We start from the raw sequence: 24,452 nt of genomic DNA on the forward strand, positions 1-24,452 counted from the left end.
AGGCCCATCTGGATGCCTACCTGGGCAGCCTGCTCTAGGGAACCTGCTTTGGCAGAGGGGTTGGACCCGATGAGCTCTTGAGGTCCCTTCCAACCCCTTCAATTCTGTGATTCTGCCTCTCATGACAATTTCAGACTTCTTTTGTCAGCTGAAAACACTGGGAAGGTTTCTCAAATATTCTTGTCCCGGACATGGACTCTGAACGTAGGACGGTCAATGGAAAAAGCTCTCTTAGTGATTTGAGTGGGAGGGGCTAAGACCCTGTAGTAAGCACGTTGGAGAATTCTACTCATTGTGAGAATGGTTTTAAGACATTTCAGCACTCTTTATACCCTCAGTCATTTCTCTTCAGGTTTGAGTAATTTCCCAGATAAAGATATAACGGGCCACAGGACTTTCCATTTGCTCTAAAAGCTTTTCAATTTTCCACAAGCTTAAATTAACCTTTTAAAGTCAGTATACAGAAAATTCTTCAAATTCCTTAATACTAGGAGATCCTAAAGATCATTATATAAATCTTTTTTTGGTTTAGTTTGTTGGTGGTTTTGGTTGGTTGGTTGGTTGCTTGCTTGGGTGTTGTTTTTTGGCTTAGAAAGTAAAATCAAAGTTTAAACACCTGCACTATTTTCCCCTTTCTTTCTCTTTGAGGTCAAAATAATAGCTGAACAAATTTATTGGTTTATAGCACACATGCAGAAAAGTATATCTACTAGAACCCACAAGTAAATGGATTATTTAGGTACAAAATAATCAATTGTCCAATATCATGATCAAATATAAGCTCCTGGAGCCATTTCTTTGTGAAAATAAATTGTTTCCTTTCAAAACTTTTCCTTCAATAAGACGTGATGAATTCCATGTACGGAACTTGGCAAATGCTTAAGTATCACATGTCATTTTATGGCACAGGTCTCACTTTCTTCACGCAGGATGTCAGAAGCAGCTTAGGCTGCATGAGCTGAGCTGTCTGCAAGTAACTATCATACAGAAGCAGATTCAGACAGAATATGCACAGCTGAACCAGTACCATATTTCCAGTCCAGCAGAGTTGTGGCTGAACTCCAAAGGGGCAAATAGCATCAAAGCATTTTACAAGCAGAGTGAGGTGAATGATAATTATCTGCAACAGTGATTTCTAACATTGTAGTCCAGGAGGTCGCTCAATCCCTACAAGCAGCTGGCATCAGCAAAGCCCAAGAAACACTTCAGTTGGTGGTTCTTCCTGTTGGTTATTTTGGAATGGGTTGTGCTAGTGACAGATTATATCAATGGTGTCCTGCTGTGGCTCAGCTCCAGCAGGCAGCTAAGCACCAGAGATCTGCTTGCTCAGTCCCTTACAGTGGGATGGGGGAGAGAATTGGAAGAGCACAAGTGAGAAAACTCACGGGTTGAGATAAGTACAGTTTGATAGATAAAGCAAAAGCAGTGCATGCAAAAAAAAAAAAAAAAAAAAAAGTAAAATAAGGAATTCATCCAGTGCTTCCCATCGGCAGGCAGAGGTTCAGCCATTTCCAGGAAAGCAGGGCTCCATCATGTGTTACAATGACTGTTCTGCGATGGAACACCTTCTATTCTTCTGACCTTGGTGTTTCCTCTGTTGTTTCTCCATGTTCTCCATGTTCACTCAACCTCTCTCTCCATTGCTTTTCTATTCTTTCCTAAATATGTTTTTACGAAGGTGCCAGAAACTTGTTTAACAGGCTCAAACATGGCCTGCAGTGGGCTTGCTGTGAAACTGTCTGGAGATGGCTTTGTCAAGCACAAGGCAATGCCTGACCTGAGGTCAACCCAGCAGCTCTTGTTTGATGGTTTCCCTTTGTCTGTATAGATACAGGAAAAATGAATTCTCTTCAACACATCTGACCCCTCTCAGGAACTTGAAAGTCTACAATAGCCATCATTTCCAAATGCAATACTCATGTACACATGGAAAGTTCATTTACAAGTCATAGTATTCCTGTAGAGAAAGAACCAATCCATATGACACACATAACTATATTTTTGCATATCTTTAAGTTGTCATAATGGCAATAAGAAACAGTTTTCTCTGAAGTTTCTGAGGCTTCCCTGCACCATTAATATAATGCTGTAAAACTGCCTGGTTTTACTGTTGGCATTATCATAAGCAATGCCTAGTCTCAGAGCATTCAACATTTGAATTAGGAACTTATTTAGGTGGAAAAGAATGTTATGAATTGATGGAGAGAGCCTTCCAAGCAACCCTGTTTTTAACAAGTGTTGGATTATGCTTTTCCAAACCTCTGGACTTAGAGATTCTGACATCACTAAAAATCTCTCTGTAACATCTCAGACAATAGGTTGCGATTATATAAATATGTCTACTAGGTTGCTACGTCCCGAGTATATTTTTATCTTAAACCCTATTTTTTAAAGGAATATACCCCTATTGTAACATGAGTGTTACTAAAAATTGTCATGGATAGTCATTAGTAGTCCCATTCACAGACACAATACGGCTTCTTGATTCAAAGTAAGGCTTAGAAATGTTCCAGTCTGCATTTTCCTTAGTTTCTGAATTTTCTAGGAAATCAGAGTATGTTTTATAGTCTTCCAGCTGAACATTTTGATACAGCAATTTTTGTGTTATTGCCAGAACTAGGTTCCTCTGAGAATAGTTTTTGTAGTCTGTAGACATTCCTTTCTGATACAGTCATAAATAAGAAAGTCTACTTTATACAAATAAGGAAGAATTCCCTTTCATTGTTGACTGTGTTATTTAAAATACATGGAAGGATTATTATTCAAAAATCCTATTTCTATGCTGATCACATTCTCAAACACATACAATTTAAGCCACAATTACATTTAATATGCAGACACAATCACAGTTTAATATAAGTGCCCAGCTCAGCAGGGGAAAAGAGAACACTCCATTTATCAATAGTTGGTGTTTACTATTGAGAGAGTGATACAAATTATTGTTATATGACATTATACCAGTACTGTATATATTGTCTTCCAAATTAGAAAAAATGCAGTTGATAATATGAACAGAAAGAAATAGTGACTTATATAGATGTCCCATTTAGGAGAAAAGACACAATACAAAGAATAGGCTTATGGTCATTTTAGAACTGAAACTAACTGGGACCAGTTCTGATCTTGAATCAGTGTCCTTTTTTTACCACAGGAAAGTTGCAAAAGGCAACATTTTCAAAACTACCTAGTGAGTTTTGACTATTCAACTTAAGCTTCCTGATACTATCAGGCTTAATATTACAGTACTGCTAGAAAACCAAGTCCTTGAGAAGTATCTCAGCTACTGAAACGCTCCAAATCAATCAGTTTTGAGAGTACATGCTTCAGATCATTATCATGTGAGCAGTATTACTTCCTTTTTTCCTGTTTGTCAGCATCATCCTCTTGTTTATAAGGTCATCGGAGAGGACATATTTATCACTGTATATTTTGGACAGTTATTGTCACAGTGGCACCCTGACCTTGCTTAGGATCTCTGTTTTCTTCAGTATGATTTATTACAATTAGCAATTAGAGCAATAACTGAAACACTTTGAAGTTTCATTCAAGACTTAAAGACAAATAGGCACTTTCAGTTGGATTAGTGATGTGGGGTTTGATCAATTAAAAATTATTCTTAAAAAATCCATCTGGAGGGTAAAATAAATTGGTTCCACATTTGTCCTGTCAAATAATTCTGCCATAGACATTGTCATATGAAGAACAGTCCACATTTGTGTAAATGTTTGATTTTGCATAGGGCACCACTGGTTAGTCTTGGTGATGGTAAGAGAACTGACTTTATACTAGGAGATCCATAATGTAAGACGCTTGTGAGCTCTGAACCAAACAAAGGTACTCAAAAATGAGTGCCATTTTATGAAGTTAAAACCTCAGATTCCTTTAAAATAGCCTTTCAAAAATCTTTTTTTTTCTTTTTTATTAATTCAATAATAAATTAATTCATGCTTAGGTGTTTTAATTAATTAACATTAATTAATTCATATTACGGTATTATATCATCTCTAAAAATGTCAGTAAAATCTGCATTAGTCTCAAGAAATATATATGCTATCAAAAACTTCCTACTAATCTCAGCATCTGCTGACTTTCTCCAAAAATGCTTTGTAGGAAAAAATGTTACAGAGAAGAGGATAAATATACAAATGTTACAGTCTGTTGACCAATACATACACTAAACCTAGTAGACATGGGACCTAATTTTGCCTTATGGGATTTTGTACCACTGGCTTCGGTGAGAACAACATTGTATTATCATGAAGATCAGCATAGATAATTGTATAGATTATCTTGATTGACTAATTACTTTAGCAATAACTTTAAAAGAAACATTATGGAGCAGGGAAAATTCAGAGGCATTTTACCATGGCAAACATTTGCAGAGAGAAATTCTTTCCATGTTACATATGTGTTGTGTCAGTAAAGTACAGTAATTTGTAAAAGCTTCCAACTTGGTTCCTTTTAAAACAGTAACTACAGGCAAACAGAAGAAGCCAATGTTTGTTTTCCAGCTACCTCTATTGCAAATAAAGATGCTCTGAAGGATGATCAAATGTCCTTAAGAAGTTTACAGATTCATTTGGCAAAGCATACATGCTAAAGTAAAATAATATTTTTCCCTATGAAAGATGTGCAAGCGTTGCCTGTGAAAGAACCTGACTCCTAACACAGATCTCTTCTATAAGCTACCTCTGATAAAAGTTTACCATTGCAGTTCATTGTGTGCCTTTATCATCAGTGATTACAATATTCATCTCAACATTTTAAATCTGTGTTTCTCAAGCAACCTTCTACAGAGGGTTTTGCTATGATAGCTCATCAAAACCAAAAAAAAAGAAAGAGCTAAATGCATGTTATGGTTTGTCTGGATGACTCCAGCTCAAATAAAATGTCACTGTAGATTGTACAAATCACTGTGAACAAATACAGTCTTCAAGCCTGGTGTAAAACATCCTCAGATAAGACTCTAAGACTGTCAAATGCAGCTTTGGGACACGCTTTTGTCCCCTTCATCTTTAAGCTCATAGCTCAATCCAATTATCCACAATTTAGCCTCTGCCAGTGATTTGTGTACACTTGTGTTGCAGAGGAGGATTTTTTTGTATGACTCAAGTGTAAAACTTTGGCTTACAAGCCAAAAAAAACCTTCAAAAGAAACCCATGAAATGAAATAGTAAAAGCATGAGACAGAACTCTATGATGCAAAAAATAACAAAACAAGCAAAAAAATTCAACAGTTTCTAATCACATATATTAACTTTCACCCAAATTAAAACTTTTTAAAAATGAAATCTTCAAAACACAATTTGCTTATTTTATCAGTAAAAAAAAAAAAAAAAAAACACATTTTATATGAAGAATTTTTTCCAGCAAGAGCAGGACTGAGGAAAATGTCATATGGAGCTATATAAAATTCTGAATTCTAGATCACAAACCACTTAAAACCACTTAGACTTAAAACCAAACAGCCGTTTCACAGAAGGTAAATGCTCGTTATTGTATTATTTGCATTACACTGGAGTTAGAAACAGTTTTAGATCTTAGGTTATATCCATATGAAGCCATCCAGAATAAAGATTTAAGGTCACTAGTCTAGTCCTTAGGATATGAATATTTTCAGCTTTTCGTGGCACATGTTGTTGCAAGAAACCCTTCTGGCAACTGAAAACTGAATGACCAAGAAGCTTTCTTTAGCCATCTTTTACATCGTAAGCTTCTATGATCACTCTGCTCTTGATTCTACTCAAGAATCCCTCAAAACAAAGCTAATGGCCGTAGATCACCACTAGAACAGCTTTTATTTAGCTGTTAGCATCATTCTGGTATGCACTTCAAGTTCTGAGTTGCATTATTTTGTTTGGTGACATGTCACATTATACTCTTACAAGTCACATTTATTCTAATAATTTATTCCATGGACAAATATCCTAAGAAATTTCAAAAGATTTTCCATTTGCAATGATTCCACTAGCCTATTTAATGGTTCTGATCAGAAGTTAGAATCTGAATCAGAAATTATGTACAAGGTTTTATTCACAGTATTTCATCTTGTATGGTATTTGAATACATAAGTAGCAAAAGGGAATTTCCACAAAAAAAAAAAAAAAAAAAAAAAAAAGATTTCTATCAAAGTATTATTTGGTAGGACAACACTTTAGAGGATAACCTAACTCATCTAGGATCACCTATACAACATAAGTCTTTCTGCAGCATAAAACTGATACAGTCCAACGTTCTTTTTTTCAGGAGAAAATGAATCTCCTTCTAGGAGAAGGGGCGCAGCCAGGATTACATTGTGACACACTAAAATCTGCCCACTCTCAGAGTACCTCATGGCTGTTTAAAGACTTACATTACAGTAGACAGATCAAGTGGCTTTAACCCAGCACTGAATACAGCAAGAAACATGACCATAAGACCAAAGGATGGAAAAAGGAGGCTTCGACCACAATTCACAGTCATAAAATCTCAGCACACATCATATACAAATTGAATGTTTTCTGTTCCGGTGATCTGGTCATATGGGGTTAAGAGTTTGTTTCTGTGCTAATCAATTTGATTGTCTAACTTTAATCAACTCCCAATAAAACCACAGTGTTTAAGAGTAAAAATTAGTAGTCATGCTTATTTACGTTAATTCTGTTCAGTGTGTGTTATGTAGTGAAATGATACTCAATACTCATCCCTGATATTAATTTCCCATACCAGAATTAATGGACCCATAATCCACCATTCTAACCAACAAGCAAACATAACACATGTGCATCCTTCTTGCCAAGGATAAAATGTAGTACCTAAACATTCAACCCAAATTCAACCTAAATGTTCGTACTGTTCCCCCAGCTGAGTGCCTCCAATCCACTTGCTACACATTTACTATCTCCAAGTTACCATTGTAAGATGATTTCATGCATTATCAAGTGAAGTATGGTTATGCATATTTGCCAGCTTTCAGATATGGAGTACAAATGGTAATTATAACCATTCTACATGATACATCCTCCCAGTGCTTCAGATTCAGTGAATTAACCTTAAATGCAAGGCAGATTTAAGGATGAACAATTTACTTAGATAAAGGAAAACAGAAAATATAATTAATCATTTGCCTATCCTTCAACCCCAGTTTACAAAACCATGGTACAACTTTATTGAGCTCAAAATTGAAGGGTGACAAGGTTAATACATAGCTTTAGACCTCATGGTTTCATTAGCAAACACATTACAGACTGCAAAGCTGAACTGACAGTAATACTAGGCCCAAACAAAGTAAATAATTACTGGCTTGGCAAATGAGGAAGCACTTGCAGAGTTTGTTTACATTTGGTTTTTGGAAAATTCATGTTGGCAACAAGTCAAATACAGTTTGACTAGTAACTGTGACAATTACTCACAGATGCAGCTGGAAGAACAACAAAAGAATGGATTTATGGTTCTTTTCTCCCCTGCATTTTTCCCCTTTGTTGCCTTTTTTCTAGTAATGTTTCTGCTATCCTTTTCCTTTTTTTTCTTTTTTTTTTTTTTTCTTTACCATTTTGGATCAATAACAAACTTGTAGCCACAAAGATAAGTGTGTTTTCATGGCAGATGGGACTTGGAATGTATAAAAATCTCATGTTGCATTTTGTCTTTTGGCTATATATTGGCAAAGACACAGATGTGTTCAAGCTGCACTCATAAAAGCCTTGCTCCCTGACAAAATGTATGAGTTCTCTCAATTCTTGTCAGTCTGTACTGGATTTTCAAGAGAAATACATCGAAAGAGAAATACAGAATTCCATGCTGGTGCACTGTTAACAAACTTTATCAAATGCCAGGGGTACAGAATTCAGAGCATAAAGAATCAGTAAGAATCAAGCAAGCACTAGTAATGGATTCTTACATAAAATTAAACAACTATATAACATAATCAACTAATTATGCACAAAAGATTTATAAGATAAACTCAAGAAAAGTTCATAAGCAGAAAACAACAGTAATTGTTAGAGTTCACTTTCAGTCAAAGTGAGCTGAAAGAGTTCAATCAGTTCTTGTCAGATCAGATCCTTTCATTAAGTGCATTTCACATAGGAATATCAAGATTCCTACTTTCATCAAAGGAAACTAACTTTATTTTCCCTACCTTAGTGAAATACCAAGCTGAAACCTGAATAACCCATGCTTCTGAACACCAGTAACAACACTGAAGTTATTTGAATTAAGCATACAGGGCATAAACAGAAGCTTTACTTATCACTTGTGTACTTCAGTTATTTTCCAGTTAAAGACAATTTATTATTTACAGTATGCTAATGCCACTACCTTTCTATTAAGCTGAAAATAATGGAAATACAAACTTTGTTAAATTATTTTCCTGCATTTCACAGAGCAACTATAAAAGAACGTAATAGTTTTCAGTACTTATTACATCCATCTCAGGAAAACAGAACGAGAAGGAACAGTCCTCTCGAGAGTGATCAGACAAGGGATACCAGGCATATATACTCCTTCAAGACTCTGGGTAGATGACGAGATTTTCTCAGCTTGCTGACATTCACTGATTAAGGACCAGAAAGGGCTGTGTGTACTGTCTTTCGAAGTTACAGATGGATTAACATCTGAATATTGCATAAGATACTGTCCTGGGAGCAAGTTATGGGCTTATTTTTCTTCAACTGTTACATTATTCTCTATGCAAGACAGAGCATGTAGGAGCAGAGACAAAACATCTGTGGAAAGCTGCAATTTATGAGCATTCTCAATTGAAATAAATGAAGCTATTCAGTAAAATTGAGTATTGTTAATTGATAACATTATCTTTTAGCTTTCCACTAAAATGTTGGAAGACCATGAGAGAAAAAAAAAATAATAATGTTTAGAGGACTAAAGTTCTGAATAGCTACAGAAAAAAAAAAAAGTATATTTTTAAATAAGAATTTAACCAGGCAAAAATCCATAAGAAGAAAAAACAATGAGAAAATGGCTTTGTTGAAAAGTACTTGCAGACTGTGTATGAACAGACTGCAATATTGATTATGGTATATTCTGATCAATATACAGATACTTCAATGCTTTAAATGCAGTGGCTTTGAAGGCCTAGAGGGAACATTGTTCCACTGAGTGCAAAGGTTAGATACCTATGCTCTAACAACTGTTGTGATGTGATACAGTCTAACTACTATGGAAAATTAGATCTTTACACAGAATGCCAAAAATGCTAAATAAAATGAAGGCAAACTACACTGTCAGAAAGGTGTTGTTTGATTGATTTTAACATAATATTTGAGTAAATACCGTAATGTCATTTTAAGAGTATTGCATTTGTCACCTTGATACGGTAAATGTCCAGCAAATTTACTCCTGCTAATGTTAGTGAACAGTAGTGAACATTAGAGAACTACATGGGAGTTTGAATTTCTTTGCTGAGAAACATCATCATTAAACTCAGTGCATTTCATCAAATATTAATTTTTCCTTACCTTTTGTACAAAGCCAGTCCATTTTGTTTGGACCTCAGAAAATTTCCCATACTACAGGCACTTTTTTGAGAAATAATTGGTTGGGAATTACACTAAAGCACCTCCAGAACTCACAGGGTTCTGCTGATGACCAGGGAAGATATGTGCACAGAATAAGTGACTGTAACTCAGTGAGTGACAGCTGCATCAGCTCTACTTTTTCCCTTCTACAGAGTAGGAAACTGTCTTGAAATAGCACCTTCTAAATCTGAACAGTTCTTCAAACCATGTCTGCCATGACCTGACTTATCTTTGATTCTCTGCAACTGCCTCTCCAGTTTTGAAGGGCGCCTCAGCAATTTGGCAGAAGAGTGATGTCAGTTTTCACAACCAGTGTCAATGCCAGTTCATGCATTTGCAGCTGCTCTATTCTCTGCAGACCAAAACCTGTTTGATCTCAGTCTTTACCATCTGGTATCTCATGACTAAAACAGAGAAATTGTTTCCCAAACTCACGTAATCATTGTTTACATTAATATAGGTCTGAGTTGGTGTGTCCCAAGAGCATTTTAATCTTTTCACATATCTGAAGTTGTCCTCTATTGTTTGATATATAAAAAAGATTTTGTTGCTTATTCTTTTAACCCTAATTTTATTGCAAGAAAGTGAAAAATAAAATGTCTTGGTAGAAAGAAAAGCTGTAGATCTTTAGCTGCACTACAGATAAGCTGACCAGGGTTTAAAACAGTGATCAGCATCACCTCTATTACTTTGTGCTATGTTCAGTGCAGACTTTGTTTGCTGAATTCAATGTTAACTACAGATGCTTAACATCTCTTAGTATCAGGCATATACAAAATAAATCTTCTGAACAAGTTATATGTACAAATAAATACATGAGATACAAATCCAAGATTGTCTTAATAATATGGAATGTGTTCCAATAATCCTTTGCAGTAATAAATCCCAGCTAATGGTAATAAAAATACTAGGGTACACGTCACAAAGTGTTTAAAAGTCAACACAATCCTTTATTTTTAGAACAGTTGTTAGCCTTTTTCCAAAACAGAAAAATATTTTCAAGAGTGCTTTAGAGTAAATAAAAGCTATTTCTGTGTTCATAGGTAGTTGGGACAGTATGATATGCAGTTATTCAGGAGAGGCATCTGATTTTGTAGCCTTACCTTGATATGAAAAATAAATATACTTTTCAGAAGATCCAAATTCAAGTAGCAAGCTCAAACTAGAAAAATATAATTAAAGATTTTTTTCTAGACCCTCCCCCCCCCCCCCCCCGGAATACCGCATTCAGCTTTGGGGCCCCCAACTTAAGAAGAACAAGGACCTGCTGGAGAGAGTCCAGAGGAGGGCCACAAGGATGATCAGAGGGCTGGAGCACCTATGAAGATAGGCTGAGACAGCTGGGGCTGTTCAGTCTGAAGAAGAGAAGGCTCCAGGGTGGCCTTATAACGGCCTTCCAGTGCCTACAGGAAGGCTGGGGAGGGACTCCTTGTGAGGGGGTGTAGTGATAGCAAAAGGAGTAATGGCTTTAAATTAAAAGAGGGCAGATTTAGATTAGAAATAAGGAAGAAATTCTTCACTCAGAAGTTTGTGAGGCACTGGAACAGGCTGCCCGGAGAAGCTTTGGGTGCCCCATCACTGGAAGTGTTCAAGGCCAGGCTGCATGGGGCTTTGGGCAGCCTGGTCTGGTGGGAGGTGTCCTGCACATGGCAGGGGGGTGGAACTGGGTGGTCCTTAGGAGTCCTTCCAACCCAAACCATTCTGTGATTCTATGATTCTGTGACTAAATGTGATGTCTCTGTCTTTACTAACACAATGCATCACTCCAGTGTAACAAAAAAAAACTAACAAAAACATTATTATTGCACTGATAGGGACATTCTACACTGCTCTAAGATTATGCTAACAATTAGCAGTAAGGTCTAGGTTGAGCATGTCCTGAGCAGTCTGGACCTACACAATGTTTCCATCCTTTTAACTTAAAATTCAGTTTGTTTTGTTTTTATAATGTGAACACAATTTTGCAGGCTTGTATTACCAGGCAGGATTTTGAAACCTATTTTTGAATTTTCAGATACCTAGATATATACTTAAATGATATAAAACTTATGCAAGGTAAACCTAAATTATAACTTCTCTTTCAAATACATCATCAAAGTCTAAAACAAAAACAACTGTGTCGTTTCCTCTTACTGGGGAAAAATAGCAAATGGAATAAACTCAAATAGCCATCTTATAGCAAAATAAAAAAATAATTCTTTCAGGCTATCACCAAGTCAATAATCTTACTTTCAGATCATCACCATCCTGTTGCTTCTGCATTTTCCTGTGAAGAGTTAGACCAAAATATTTTGGGGATGGGGACCTCACAGAGTTTCTGAATGCAATAAACTCCCTAGCCCAAACTGGGGAAGTGTGAAATAATAAACAAGCCAGCCAACCAGCCCTCACACTTCATCATCTCCCAGTGGCTTGCAGTAATATTTGAATGCATTGTTCCATCTCATAAAATCTGGCCATAATACAGTACTTTGGGGAATCAGGAAATAATGAAATTGCTGTCACTGTTGGCTCTGTCTACATTATACAAGGGCTAAGCCTGACATGGCTAAGGGACACAGATACCACGTCTGCTGCACTTCCTCAAACAAAAGCATCCAGGCAGAGCAAAAGGGGTATTTCCCACTGCACCTCCATTATCTTACCCTTCAGCAGACCAGAGGCCTACCTAACCAATCAAACAGATTTTTACCTTCTCTTGTTTTTCTTCTTAGAACAGGAAAGAGCAAACTAACCAGAAATTCAAATCTAAGACATTTTAACTAATAGCTAATAGTAAGGGCTAAAGTTGGGCATAGTTTTAGAGCACCTACAGAATGGCCACATGACGTTCATCATTGACTTGCCTGGCGGATCAAAAATATTCAAATATACTGAAGAGGCAACTTTGTCACCATATATTTTAAGCTGTATTGAGCGTCCTTTTTACTTCTACAAACAATATAAAATACAGTGAAGGTAAAGCAGAATAAAAGGAAATTATATTGTATCATATTTCAAGAGAAAAGCTTTGCTATATTTAGCTCAATGAGAATCATGTTTCTAATTACAGCTGATATACAGGTTAAAGAATATCTTTTAAACTAGTTATTACTCATCATGTAAGAGCACTAATGCATTTTAATATAAAATCAAGCAGATTACCCTAAACTATCTTCACCAATTGCTTTAAGTGGATGAACATCTTCTGTTTGAGTTCAGAGACCAGGCAAACACACAAAAAAAGATGTCCTGCATTCCTCAGAGTCTGGGAAAATTTCAACCACAGTTCTCATGAGATGCAAATCGGAGAACAGGCTATATTAATTATATTCTTTATATACTCCTGGGCAGAACAGTGAATTTCATTGATACTCTTGATTGAAGCTGTGTGAGATCCAGGTGCATATGCCTAATTGAACACACATACAATGAAAATGCTGCCTCAATACTTAAAAAAAATAAATAAATAATAATAATTAAAAATATATATACAACATAAAACAACACTGACCAAAGAGAAAGGAGCTGAGAAGGACATCTGCAGCATATAGCATTCAGCTGGGTGATAGCAAATACACATACTTGGAGGGTTGTGGGTGGAATGGTGATAATCCATTAATATCTTTAGAGAAGATCTATAAGTGATGTCTTTGTCTCAAGTGATATTAAACAGTAGGCTTTCAGTTATCTAACCAAAGTTGCCTGAGAACTCTGGCAACTATATAGTAGGTGGAAAAGAGAATTCAATTTACAAAACAATTAGAAAATAGTAACAATACACCTGCTAGATTTGGAAAACAAAACCAAAAACCAAAAAAAAAAAAAATTACTTCTCCTTCTCTAAGGTTTCTTCATTTGTTTTCTAATTTCTTGCTTGATAAGCTCCTCCTGCTTTCTTAAAGCAGTAATGAATCATACTATTCATTGATTTATGTTCCTCACACAGAAGGGTTTCTGAGCATATTTTAGTTTTTAAAGAAAATGTGTCTGCATAACCCTGAGCTTACTTAATCATGCTAGAGTTATCATTAGAGTAATTTGCTTCTTGAGAGCCCTGTTTTGGTTTCTCCAAATCAACAGAGAAACTTTCATTTAAGCTATACCTTTGCTCTTTGTAGTCCGAGCCACTCAGAGACACAGCAGAACCCTACTGTGTTACTTTTCCCTCACCCTCTGGAAAGGCCAAAATACAGATATATAAATCAAATCAACATCTAATGTTTAAATACACAATAGTTTCAGTTTATATAACCACATAATTATGCATAGAAGAATCAACATATAAATACAAAAAAGCTAGCAAACTCTCTTTAGAGAGGATACTTAAATGAACTTTAAATAGGAAAGTTAAGACTTCTGTTTATAAACCAACTCACATCTATAATAGTCTAGCATACTAAAGATTGTTAAGTACTTGAGCTTTTAATTAATCTCACTCACAGGTATCAGATGTCTCACTCTTTCAGGACACTTTAGATTGCATAGTTAGAAAGATGAAAAGAAAAAATCTAGTCAATAAAACACTGACATGAGTATCAGACCATTCAGGTTTTTTTCCTGGGTATAAACATAACTTCCTTTGTGACCTTGAGAAACTCACTTAACTTCTGAGTTACTCATTGAAGTGAAGAGATGGTTGCAAAAGTTTCTTTTCTCTTGGAATTCTGATCTTTTGATATTGATTTTCATACCAAACCAGAATAAAAATCTTTACCAAAAATACTTCAGTTTGAAAGCACTAGTTTAGGTGAAATTGTATATTTTGAAATACAGTAAAACAAAATATGAAATAAAATTTTAAATGTTAAAGGAAGAATAATTGCTAAAATGACTTGTATTAACACATTTTCCCCAGATATTTCATCAAAACTTTTACACTCCCCTGTGTTTTTCCCTTTCTAAGGAAGAGAACAAGTTGTAGACCCTTGTTTGTTAATATGCTGAGCTAAGAATATTCAGCCAGACAGGATTAAAATACAGTTTTGCTGTGCAGACACAAAGTAGCCTTTTATAGAACAGTGAACACTGATGTTATTTATTTCTTTCTTAAAAAAAAAACAACAGTAACAGTCTTCCAGGATCCTAACCTGTTTACAGGCCTCCAAATGCAGAGGATTTATTTAACATTTATCATCAACCTGACCTGCATCATAATGACATATTGTATTGCAGGAAATGAAAGAATCTTATTCCCCTGCTTTTTCTGTGAAAACAGAAATTTATGTTCAAAGATTCTACTTTTCTCTACTTGATAAATGTAAATATGTCAGAGATACATTTAAATGGCATTCAATATAGGCCACTATTTTTAAAACAAAGTTGTCATTCTACTTCTGCTGAATTGCTCATAAATTCAAGTTTGAATAAAGAGATCAGATTACATTAAATGCATTTTGGTATCTATAACTTTCTGCAATGAATTAAAACTGGCTGATCATGTCTCAAGTGCATTTCATTTTCCGTTGATTAATGTACTGCAATATAACCTTCAAAATTCCCTTATGCCAACAAGCTCACTCAAATATGCTGAGTGCAGGAGCAGATTAAAGTGGCTATGAGCTTGAAAACTGTATCAAGACAGCAGATAATACAGCAGAGATATAATGAAAATGTAAACAACACTTGCAAATGTAGAAATTACTGTTTGTATAATCCACTGCTGAATTCAAAGGAGAGTTTTGCTGCCTGAAGACTATATATTAATTCAGAAGAAAATGGTAAAGTCACTATATTGAGATTGAGATTTTTTTAATTATGTTCCATTCAAGAATTTTCTCTTCAGGATTTAGCACTAAAAATGTTTACATTCCTGTTCTCTGGAAATAAAGTTTAACCCAAAGTCAAATTTAAAGCCCAAATTGAAAGGTAGAACTAAGGAAGCATTGCATCTCTCTCTCTCACCTGCTTTTTTTTTAAGTTATTAAGAAATAACCTTCCATATTTTCCTGGTATATGAGCTTTTTGTGACCCTATGTTGTGAAATCCAATCCATTCCTTAAAGGCTTTTTAAACTGGCAAAAATGCATTATTACTGATTTACTGATCTAGTAGCTTCTATTGTTTCAGTGATAGCTATGGTTATGGATGAATGCTTTCAACAGAAGTTAAAAGAGATAATGAGTCTTTAATGATACAAAATCAGAGCCTTGTGTGCTTCGTGAAGCCTGACATAAGCTTTAGTTTTCACTTAGCATGGAGTATTTACACAGTATCTTGTTTTTCCATGACGAAAATATCCACAGAAGTGTTTTCCTGCACAACTTTGTGAGGCTAAACTGTCACTGGCTGGGGTGGGGGGTGGGGGGGCATTGAGAAACAAAAAGACAACAACCAGCAGTGATGAAAGGAAGTAAAACTCAGTGTTGGTGTCCCACTATCTTTAGATGTCATCCTTGTGATTTCTCCTCCCCAAAGATATGAAAGAATTGCACTCATCTAACACTCCAGCACAACAACACTGATACCAAAGATGCCTCCTTACATACTTGGCAAAGGATATTTTTAAGCAACAGGATGTTAATTTGAGCATTGAATGTAAACTGTGATAAAATGTGCATATCTTTGGCTTGTAGCTGTGTGGGTCCATTGATTTTGAACATTAGATTTTTCATGAATTTACAACACACTGTACATAATTTGCAAGTAGAATATTTTGCATCCAGAGCAATGCAATAAGTAGCAACTTACTCATCATCATTTGCACTAACTGCGGTGTCTGAGCAAACCTGATTATCATGCATTTCACCAGTCTCATGCCACTGTTATCTCCCCATTGGTATAGTAATGTGTTGAATCAAATTCACCAGAAAAGGTACAGGATCAAAGAAAGAGCTAGTTGTGCAATCTACCTGTCAGTCCTTCAATTAGCTTATTACTGAATACCTCTTGCACCAAGTAGAAGATTAGCCATGGAAAATATATCAACTGCAATTTTAATCACAATAAGTTGCTATGAAAACATCTTGCACTCAGTGGCTAATCCAGAATTCCTCCTTCTCTGCCAGACCACAAACCTTTCATCATAAACTTCTCCATTCATCTTATACTGGCATGAAGGGGTGGCCCTTATTGAATGCATCTACAGATGTTTTATTGGTAGCACATGTTTTAGATGCTGGAGTTATGGGACAGCATACTGTGATTCAGCTGCAGGTGTTTACTAACTAGGAAATAAGTAAAAATATCATGGAGACACTTTAAGAATGATGCAGTTCAATATTAATTTAATTTACTTTGTGCACATATTAACTGGTTTAAAAGGAAATCTGCTGCTCTTCTGACTTTATTCCAATTCCCCACAGCACAAATATACCTACCACTAGTCTGTCGCCAGGCTTATCATCCCTTCTGAACTGTCATTTTTATTACCAAAATCCAAACCTCTTCACTAAAGGAAGAAATATGCTGCTCCCAGGTTGTTACGGTGCCACGGGGGCTGGTACTGGTGGGGGCACCCCATGGGGGCAGCAGGACACGGCCTGGCAGGCAGGGCCTGTCCTACTACCCCAGCCAGGAGCAGGGTAGCACCGGGGGGCACTGGGGCGGCCCTAGACCTTAGCACCTCTCTGGTGACAGGGACAGGCCAAGGCCAAGCCGGGAAGTGGGCCCATGGGTGGGCCTGGCTCAGTGGGACCTATGGCCAGAGATTGACCCTGCTGGGGCCTTGCTGGGGCAGGGCTGACAGCCCTGGGGGTGACATGGGGTCTTTGGTCGTAGGCAGGGTGGGGGGAGCCTCAGGAGTTCTGGGCAGGGAGAGTATGGCCTGTGAGCAACCTCAGGGCTTGGGCAGATGTTGAGAAAAAGTTTGGATGGTTATATATTTAATCTAAGTATATACCTAAGTATATAGTACTCAATTCCAGATTTTTTTCTTACAACTTTTGTTTGTCTTCTGTGGTAGAGCTGTAATTCTGAAGGAAAAATAAAACACAACCATCATAAATTTATTAATAAAAGTATGAATAAATATAACATCTCCTCTGGAATGAATATGCCACAATAAGAAAAACAACTATAAGCTCCTAAATAGCTAGATTCTAAGGTAACTTCATGGGATGTAGCAGAGAATCAAATTACCATGTTTAGACCCAGAGCCACGTTCAGGTATGGCACAAGGAAGCCCACAGATAAGAAATCAAAGAATAAAGCAGCACTTTGTTTTACTTAATACTTGTAAATTTCAAGATCAGGTTATTTGCAGCTACTAAAGGTTTTTGGCCCCTAACAGTTATCAAAAAGGAAAACAGTCCCATTTATTTGATATGCTTATAATTGAGAGCTTGTGTTTTCATTCATTTACAGTATAGTTAAACACCCAGTTAATTTAAATCATGCTGCAAGTCCAAAGAACTTATATTAATAAAATAGCTATTTAAAATTAGATTTAATCTTTTTAGAAGGTGTGTCCTTAAGCTGTCAAGACATGCAAGAATGTGGCAAAACATAAATTAGTGCACTGAGATATGTCAGAAATTTGACACTCGAGGTTAAAAGGTGTTTAAACTCCTGTTACTAAGAATAGCTTCTGATTATTTTATGGAAGCATAATAGGAAGCTGTACTTTCTATTTAAAATGTTCATATTTAGTTCTACAAGTATGAGTTTATAAAATATATATAACAGGATTAATTTAGGGGAAAAGGAAAAAATCTTCGCTAACAAGAATAGTAAATATGGGTTGGGATTTTCAGACTTGTCTACAGGAACAGTAGTGGTAAATCACACATCATCAATGTGTATTTAGATTAGCTTTTCATTAAGAGAATAAAATGCAACTCTGATTATTATATTTGGATCCTTCAAATTAAACAGATCCATTTTAAATTAAGGTCAGTTAATGACAGCAGTTTTAGTCTTAGTTTTTAGTTTTAGTTTAGTTTTAGTTATCAGTTGCCTTCTTTGTACTTCAAATCAAATGCGTGAATTCTTACCAAAACTTACCTAATCGTAGAGAACCGTACTGTATTTTTACATTCCAAATCTTCTAAAAGTGCAACAGGTATTTGAGATTACATCACTCTTATTCGTAACTAAGTTACATACTTATATGGACTATTTTCCACCTGAAAGAATTCTGAAATTCTTCTGTTCTTATAGACTTCTCAAGAATTGGCTGTCTCACTTAATTTGGTATCATAGACAAACTTTATCACTTTTTACATTTTATTTTATTTTATTTTATTTTATTTTTTTCTGAGTGATAAGCAAATAAGATAAACAGCAGAGCTTGGGAAACCTCTTTTCCTTTTAAAAACTGCTAATGAATTCTGTCTCTGCTTCCTCTTTAGTCTTCTATAAATCCATAAGACAACCTTCCCTCCTATTCCACGATAACTTGTTTTCTGTGAAAATTTATATTGAGATTCTACCAAAAGCTTTTTGAAAACAAAAGAAAGCTTTTGCAATGCTACTATCCTTATCTGTGTTCTTGTTGTTTCCTCAGATACTTAACAGGAGTCCAAGACATGACACCTCTTTGAAAAAGTAATGTTGAATTTTTACTGGTCTATCTTGACTCACACATCTTTTAATCTTTTTCCAATTATGCCTTCCATAGTTTGCCTGTAATCAAACCTTTGCTAGTCAATAGTTCCCAACATCATTATGGAATGTTGTTTAAGATCATTTGCCTTCTTCCATTTCTCTCATGTGGTATATTATTCCTATGAGGCAAGAAATAAAATCACATTTCATCACAATGCAACTTTAACATAACTTAACATAAACTGGCTTTGGGATTTAAAGAAATATTCAGTTCGCATTGTTCTCTAGGTAGAATAAATGGGAAAAAAATCTATTGAGCAAAGCACTTACACATTGCTCTTTTGAGACCATCATCTACGCATATTGTCAGAAATACATAAGATTAACAGTTATAACTATTTTACTAACATCTGTACTCTTGCAATTCAAGGCTGATCGAGGTATGCTTTAATATGCAGGTAAAGATGCTCCATATCTGTTTCAAGTTGGCTTTGGTTATCTGTATATTCTGAGGTGAGATTAAACACTATCTCCAAAGTTTCAGGATTTTTGGTTGATGAAACTCATGTAACTTTTTATTTCATAAAAATAATAGGTCAAATTAAGATGTAATGTTATCTCTTACACTAATTGAGAGCTATAATACATTACACTAGAGTGTTCACACAAGGTAATTCAAAGTACCTAGAGTGTAGTAAATGTACCAAACAGGTTAGTGTGCACCGGTATCTTCATCTTAGACAAACACATTTTATGTTCAGTTAAAATACAGAAGCCAACAATTTTTATTTTCTTAATTTCCAATATGTGTTGGGCAAGTCCTCTGTTCCATTACTTCAAGATTACCACAAAAATCCTTGACTTTATTCTTCTATATGACTATCTTTTTAGTTTATGGTCTTCATTCTGTTATTTCTAATAAATCAAAGACACTGACTCATCACGGAACATTGTTTAAAAAATAGGATGAAGGAAGAGATATAAATCCAGGGGCTTTGGATGAGGGAAAGAAAATTGATTTGTTTGCAGAAAGATTTCTGTGGACTAGGTCTGGAAATTAGAATGTGTTGTGAAATGTGAAGGGTATTAAATCATAGCTAAACCTGAAACGAACATCCAGAACTCCGAATAGCTTGGAAAGAATTGCAGAAATTATAGATGAAATTGTTATGCTAAAAATTAAAGGGGAAATTAATGTGTGAAGGCCAAGTGTGTGACAATTGCACTGTGAAGGTCCAGGTATAAAGTAGGGACAGCAGGCATTTTTGACAAGTTAAGACAAGCAGCACTTGACAGTCATTGACAGTTTTCTACAGTTTGTGTGCAGGCTGACAGTTATTTAATATTATACAAAAACAGAAGTCAGATAAATAGTTGCGAATGTGTTGGTTTGTTGTTGTTGTTGCTGTTGTTGTTTTGATTTGTTTTTATCTGGGAATGCTGACATGGAGCCATAGCAGAACTAGTGAACAAAACGTGAAGGTGCTGGGTTGGTGGAATGGCAAGAACTGGTGCTGAAATCCACATGGGAAGGAAAGGGTAAACAATGTTGGTTGAATGAACATGTCATTCCTTTCGTCAGACCATGGTGCACAACCAAAAGCAGGTCTCATAATAGAAGAAGCAGCAGTATAGTAATCTTCAGCTATACTCTATAGTGATTGTAGATTTCTTTTTATCTGTTCAAATAATATGCACAGCATATGCTATGTATTCACAAAAAAAAAAAAAAAAAAAAGACATCCCATCCATCCCATCCTTTACATGAAAAGAGAATATATATTCTTGATGATCAATATGAAGTTATCTGTTTCCAGGCATTGGGTTAATGAAGTCTATTTTTCATCTGTGGAAAACTTCACAGATTATGTAAATTAAACAGTAAACATTGCAATTGGCCTTTCCCTTATTGTTTACTAAGTGTGATTAGAAAATATTGTAGTAATCAATACTGCACAGCAATCAGTATCTTATACTTCATGTCATTTAAACTTGGCTCATTACTTATCAAAACCTATTTCACTTTTACAACTTCTCAAAGGTATTGCACAAGTAAATGTTATATTTGGAACTAGATTTTTTTTTTGAAAGTCTATATTTCCATATAGTCTCTCTCTATATATAGACTATATAGTATGCATAGACTATATATGTATATAGACTATATATATAGTCTATATAGTTTCCAAAGAAAACATGTTGTGCCAGAGATCACTTAACAAAACTTGGTAAGGTCCTTATTGGAGAATGACATATTCAAAACTCTTTTTGTTCAGTTTAAAAAAAAAAAAAAAGTAAATATATTTCAAGGCTTCAGTTACCTTTTGATAACCCTTTACCATTGAAACTAGAAAGACGTTCCTCCCTAATTGCCTAATTGGTAAAGGCATGAAACACTGACTGTCAACAGCTATATAGAATGCCATGTTTAGTGTTCAGTGCCATCTAAGTGATTTTTCTCTTTTCCTTATCACCCTAACCTGTTTTTCTTCATTATCCTACAGTCATGTCCTCTATAAATTTAAAACCTGTGATGTGAAAGTTATACTGAACTTAACAATATTCTACTCAAATCTTTCACTGCAATGAGACTTAACCTAGTTCTAGATTAACTTTATTAAAACTTTAAGATGCATGTATGTTTGCCATGTACTATTAAATCCATAATGGTTATATGCAAATGATGTTTTCTTCATATAAAATTGACTGAATTCTCCATATAAATACCTTTTTCTTCACAAGAAAGGCGTTTTCTTTATAAACATATGATTACTTTTGCATAATTGTATGTATTTATTTGACTACTATTGCATTTTAAAAATATTATTTAGTTTCTAAACTAGAATTTTATTTGTGTATTGCAATATGATAGATTTGGACAATTTATCTGATTTGACATTATGTGTTCTTATCCCAGATGGTTTATGACAGACATAAACGTAATCATAAATGCAAACTACTTTAATATTTGAAAATATTTAAATGTATTATAAGTGAAATTTTGATATATATATATTTTATATAAGAAAGGCATTATTAACATTTTAAGTAGTGCAATATTTGACAGGACCTGTTTAAATGTATTTTTTAAACTTTCCCACTCATGTAATCTGCAGAATTAGAGGGTTCTGTTCTATCTGTTTCAGTGAATTGGTTTGAGGGACTGCTCATTGATAAACACTATGTCTGAGAATCATTCTTCATTCTCCTTTTTGTTTTGAAACCATCGTCTCTAAAATGTATGCTTTTCATTGACTTTGAAAGACAATTTAGTGATGTATTAGCAATCTGTGATACTTTACAAACAATCCATTGGATGTCTTACAGTTTCTTTCAATATAAAATATTAATGGAGTTTATTATGTGAATTTTTGACATAACAAGATATAAGCCTAAGAAGACAAATCAGTAAGCTTCAACACTAGAATTTTTACTGAAATATATCAGAATACTTAAAGCTGCTCAAATGTGTAAGTGTTTTCAGGATTGGAACAATAAATTAAAACTATAAAGGCTTTAAATATGTCACAAGCGTTTATCATGTTACACAATGAGTAACTCCTCTGAAATACTGACATTTAAACTAAGTTAAAAAGTCTCTGTTTAAATTGTTACAGGTTGCTGTCAGTACACTTCCCATATTTAAATTAATACCATTTTTTTTTAGTTTTCATGGTGTGTAATGTACAGGTGCAAAATAATGCAAAAGCCTTTCAATGGAGTACAGTTTTTTATCTACAATAACGGTGTTATTTGATATATTTTACTGATAACTTGATAACTTGATATCAATATCTATTATTCATTAATTAAAAAATATAATTTAAAAACCTGAAAAAAGAGGGGGAAAAGTGTTGGGAAAATGTATATGGAAGGAATTTTATTTTTTATTTTGACTTAACAGATTCAGGGAGCACTGCAGTATACTACAAAAGTAACTGACCGCTTGAAATGTAGCATGCTAACATGACAGAAAATTTTGAACTATATCTTTTACACCTATGAAAGGAAAATAGCTCCTGATAGCTTAAAAAAATCAATTTCACACAGTACTCTTTCATAGCTAGTACTAGAATAAGGATTATTAAATGTAGTGTTTGCTTCACTTTTAACGATAGACAGTCATAAGAACCCTCATAAATAAAGTATTTGTTTACTGTAAATATATTTTGTTCTGTTGTATCCAGAATAAATAAAGAAATAAGAGGAAATGAGAATCGATGAAATTATATGAGCTACGTAATGCTAATGAGAATGAATGCATAACACTTCACAGGGAGAAATCCATATCATGTGAAAAAACCTTTTCCTTTCTTGCAACTGTTTTGCACGTGGACTATATATACACTATTTCAGATGACAGTGTGTCTGTACTACAGTGAATTTTTTTTAATATTTCTTTATATAGTGAGAAAAGCGAAGAATTATATTTCATTATAAAAGATAAATTTCTTAGGAAAATGTTGAAAATTAATACTGGCCTACTATCTTAATGTTGACAATATTAAGCTTTCTTGTTATGTTGGATTTTTAGATTTGAAAATATTTCATTCAGAATCTCAGGCCCAAGCAATATAACTAATTACATTTTTAGATTTTACACACTATTGAAGCAAACAGTAACAACAAGAGCAACATGATAATATGAAAAAAAAAAAATTAGTTTTGAGTTCAGCGTACATTTCAGGTGACTATTAAACTTCTGAACATAAACAGCTATAACACTATGCTCTTAAAAAATATAGCAGTTTAAATATATTGTTCCTATATAATTAATAAAGCAGTTTGTTCTACCATATGCAAGAAACATATTCTCATTGCATTTGGGTCCTGTCATGAACTCTCCAGCACATGGAACTCTGTAAGATATATTGAAAACTTTTCTCTGAAATTAGTCTGAAATTAGAATTTGGACCACAAATATTTATTATATAACACAGTTTTTCAGACTGCATCCTGGAATGGCGAATGGGCTGAAGATTATAAATACAAGCAAAAGAGAGAAGAAGAGCTGGAAAGTATCCTTCAGAAAGCAATTTTTTTTTTTTTATGGTGTTTAAAAAAGTTAGCTAGAACAATGAACTGGTGGTTGTTATTGAAGTTTTAGTATGCCATCTTCCAGATTTGCAATAGGAATAAAAATATAATGCAAGCATAGAATTATGCAAGAAATATTTCTCGGTATACAATAGATGCTGAGAAATTACTTTTCTCAGCAGGAAAAATTCACAATATATAAAAAAGGAAAATTGAAGAATTTGCAATCAAGATAATATATCCTATGCTGTGTACCATTACATGAACAAGTATTGTAAATAGCTCACCTTGACTCTCAGTTAAAATCAATGGAAACTTAAAAAGGCAGTTTGCTTATCATGGGTAGAATGTACTAAACTTAAATTAGGTGCTTACTGAAATTACAGGCAATGAGCCCAGTGCGGATAGTCGGTCCACCTAAAATAATTACCTCTG

Source organism: Anser anser (assembly GCF_964211835.1).
Source record: "Anser anser genome assembly, chromosome: 5".
Taxonomy (NCBI): Eukaryota; Metazoa; Chordata; class Aves; order Anseriformes; family Anatidae; genus Anser; species Anser anser.